This window comes from Pinus tabuliformis, chromosome 4_2 (genome assembly GCF_031772625.1).
Source record: "Pinus tabuliformis cultivar Carrire ecotype Pingquan chromosome 4_2, CPIR1, whole genome shotgun sequence".
Classification (NCBI taxonomy): domain Eukaryota; kingdom Viridiplantae; phylum Streptophyta; class Pinopsida; order Pinales; family Pinaceae; genus Pinus; species Pinus tabuliformis.
Window position 1 is genome coordinate 459,891,329 of NC_142304.1, and position 4,637 is coordinate 459,895,965.

Genomic DNA, 4,637 nt, shown 5'->3' on the forward strand with positions numbered 1-4,637 from the left:
AAAATCAAGGAAAACATTTTTGAGGAGGTTTCACTAATAGATTTAATCATTTATTGGGTCAAAAATCAGGCAGAAGATCAAGCTGTGAATTTTGAAAACAAAATCAATTTTCTGAGTTATTTTCTTCATTTTCATTTGTCCAAGCCTCTTCTAATTGTAGATCCATTGATTAATAATATCTTTAGCCAATCAAACCATCCCATGCATCAATTGAAAGCTTACATTTTATTTTCAATTATTTATTTAAATAGAATTTGATTAGATTTGATTTAATTGGCAGAAATGATATTTTGATTGCATCTTAATTTATTTTGATTTCTTTTGCAGGAAAACAGTGGAAAAAATATGGATAAAAGAATCTCAATCAATGAGAATGCTCCAGCAATTGAAGATTAGGATTTTTGAGCAAGTAAAATTGGATTTAGAAGATTTCTCTTCAACAAACTCTTCTCTCAAGAATTTCTTGACAAATATTATAAATAATAGATTGCAGAATGTAATTAGGGGCTGCTCTCTTCTGCAATTTTAGACTTATGAAAGCACTACTGTAATAAGAATTTAGAGTTGTAGGAGAGAGGAGAAAAAATCTCAGATCTGGGGATTATTGAGGATTTTCCCTTTGTATCTTGAATTATGCATGAAGGGCAATGTTTGCACTAATGTGGCTTTAGCTTTGAAAGTAGAAGTTCAAGCAATGTAAAGGGCTGTTGGAGACCAAGGACAGAGAAATGGATGCAATAAATTGGTATTTCTAATATTACTGTTTCAAATATCATTTTTAATTTTATGGTGACAGGAATGTGTCATTTTTTTCATGTTTGTGCACTATTGTCAATATGAGTAATTTGTCTCAATCTTGTTATTATGTATCTCTATTTTTATGGATTAATTTCTCATTTTTGAGTAACTACTTACTCAGAACTCTGTCTTATGAAACTGATTTATTGAATGGTAATGTGTTGTGAACTATTTCCACATATCATTATTCAATTATTGGATTTACTGATTTGATAATTAATATCATTTTTGAGAACTACTTCCTGAATGTTGTTGGTTTATTATTTCAGTTAAGAGGTCTCAATATGATGTGTTCTGGTAACCCTAATATCAGTTAATTGAACTATTTCATTAACCTGATATTCATTATAAACAAGACATATTTAAATCCCAATACTTTAATTATCTTGCTCTTAGTTGAGTTAGATCTATATCTGCCTAATTAAGATAGGATTTAGATTAGTTTCTTTTGCTTGCATCATAGAATAAGCTTGCATTTAGAGTAAATTCTACATTCTTTTAAGTCCTTTTCTCAAAGAGGCAAAATTTTAGTTGTGGCTTGGCTGAACCCAAATCAGCTTAAGGGTCATTCTCTTGCTTGATCAGTAAGAAGAAGTGATCTGATATCCCTGTCTATTAGTAGTTAAAGATACATTATAAACCAATAGCGATAGGGAGAAGGTAACTGGACCTAGTTAAACCAGTCGGAGCCACCACACCAAACGGAAAAGGAGCTGCTTTAAGGTCCAGACCGGGTGGTTATCCCCCAATGTTGTTGCAGCGATTTTCGAGGCATCAACATTTTTGGCACTAGAAGGAGGCCCTGAGACTTTTTGTCTGTTGGAGTCTTTTCAATTTTAATATTTTATTTATTGTGATGGCTCCTCTTAAACTTACAATTTGGAGTTGTATCCATGGACGTGCATCTTCCAATACTTCACCCGAAGTGGTAAGACTCTTGTCTCAGGTAAAGTTCAATGGTAAGAGAAATTCTTCTGCTTTTAATCATGTCTTTCAATTTATTCAAAATGTTTCAAATTACGATTTTCAAGGAATTGATGAAGGCATTTTATGCAGAATTTTTACTCTCACATTTGCGGCAAAAGCCAGAAGCTGGTGTAGAACTCTTCCAGTTGCTTCAATCCACATCTGGGATCAATTTGTTACAATTTTCATTTGTAAATTTGACAGCTATGATTATGAACATGTATGTGAAGAAATTGAATATCTACGAAGGTTTGAAAATGAGTCTGTTAATGATTTTAATATTCGATTTCACTTGAATTGTTTAAGATTTAAAGATGAAGATAAACCTACGGAAGAAGAATCACTAGATTGGTTTGAATATATTTGTTCTCTTCCTCCCATTCCCAATCCATATGAAATTAGTTCAAGTTTTGTTCCATCCCCTTCCAATATAAATGAGAATTCCAATATGGATGTCCAAATAAATTGTGATGAAGTGGTTTTACAAAGCTTGGAAAATATTTCCATTCAAATGCAAGAAGACAACAGCAGCAATTTTGGAGAAAAAGCCGCCTTGAAATCTGAAAGCTACTTTGAAGTAAATTCGGAAAATCAAATCACAAATCAGCAAGTACAAGCAGCAATCAAAGTAAATAAAATGCAAACTGCTGTACAAATTTCTGAATTTCTCCATGATGAGCAAATGCCGAAATCACAGCAGCAAAGCAGCCTTCTTCAAGAAAGCATGAGCATACAAAGGAATGATTTGCAATCTGAAATTTACAATGAGCATAATGCACAAGAGTTCTCAAACAGAGACAATTTTAAATGCATTGTTTCAGGTTCACATTTTTCCCTTTATCCTGATATTTTTAATGATGGTAATTTTTCCCCTCTTGGTATTAATGATATTTCAGAAAATACAGAGGCTGATCTAAATGAATTACCATTAAGTTTTTATCAAGATAGAGAAGCAATTATTGATCATTCTTTTTCCACTAATGAATATAAAATTCTTGTTCCGCATTGTTTGGATATATTGGATGAGATAGAAGGAAATTGTAGAGAAAATTGTGAAGTCATTTATGATAATTACTCTGACATTGAGGATGTTGATTTCTATTCTTCTCAAGAGAATCCTCATGAGAAAATTCAAATAACATCAGAAAATGAGGAACGCTTCAATTTAGGAATTATCCCAACTAATCCTCATTTTAGAGCAGCAAATTATCTTCATGATTTCACCATTCAAGAAAACATTCCAATTTATGATTTATATCAGGATCAAACTCTCATTCCTATTCATAATCATAATTCATCTTCTATTTCACAAGTTGGAATTCGAAATTACCCAAATTTCATAATTCTAGCCAATCCTTGTGAAAGAGAAATTATTTCAAAACAATCCCAATTGTGCTGTAACATTAGTTGTACAAATAGTGATTTCATTTTAGTTTTTCTTTCACAGTTATTTTGTTTAAATTTAGATTTATTTTCTGATTTTATTTTGTAAAATTTTCACACTTTTCGCTGGCATATTGAACACCTTACTATCAAACACTCAATTGGTGCATTGCCCGATTGGGAAATTGAAGTTTTATATTATAATCATGAGCATCAAAAAATATTAATATTTCAATTTCAATCAATGCTAATGTTTCATCAAAAGCTTCTATTTTTTCAAAGGCAATGTCAACAAGAGAATGAATTTTTGCAATCTGGCCAACAATTCAATTCAATTAATAATTTTCCATTTCATTTGAAAAATTTCCATCCATTTTTCATTAATTCATTTGAAAAATATTTGGAAATTTTTCTCTCAAAGGAGATTGTTAATAGGTTAACATTTGTACATAACACTAACAATTTTTTCCAGGCCTTTGAATTTGAAAACTCATATCCACAATTCGGCCTGTCATCTCCTCTTTTGAACATTTCCCAATTATTAATGGAAATCCATCCAGATTTTTGTGATCCAATTGGTATTGAATTGGAAAGCAAATTTCAAGAGAAAGAGATTTAAATCAACTTGCTAGCAATAACTGTACATTTTGATTTCATATTTAATTTTCTTAGTTTAATTAGATTTGTGTTTTTATTACTAACATTTGAATTGTACATACATGCAGCGATTAAAATGAGAAAATGGCTACACTGGAAATATGACTATACCTAGTCATTTTCATTTATATGGTTAGAATAAGAGTAGAATTAATTTAGTTAGTTTGTTTTGTATAGTTAATTTCTTTTTAAACATTTTTGTAGATTAAAAAATAAAACAAAGCAATCAGCCTTTTCATGCATGTTCACTAAAACATTTTCTCCTTATCAGAAAGTTTTAATTCTTGCTTTTCTTTTAAAATTTCTTGCAGCAATACCTCTACTCTGCTTATTTTGAGTAATGTCTTGATTAAATTCAATTGAGGTTGCACTTGGCATCGATTGCCTCAAAGCCACTTTTCTTCATTTCGAGATTTCCTTTTAAGATTTTCTTCTGGAATTTATATGATAAAGGTTGAGGATATAAGAGCTTCATGATCTCACTATCCCATGAAATGTATGACTGTCTATGATCAGCTTAATTCTGACTCAATCATTAGTAGTCAGTCTAATCTTTTGCGGTAATCATATGAAATTCATATTCCTCGAAATTTGTTAAGGATGTCCATTTTTCTGAGTGCACACATTCAAATCTGTTTTGATATTTTTCTACAATTAGTGGCTTTATCCCATTCTAATCTTTAGTTTATTATTTGATGCTGCAATACGCATCATATTCATTTACTAAAGACATTATTGAACAGTCGCTATAACAATACGAATTCTTCTCAAGTTATTCAGAATAAGCAGAGGTAATAAATTGTTGTTTCAATTCAAAAGGGAAGTCTATTTTT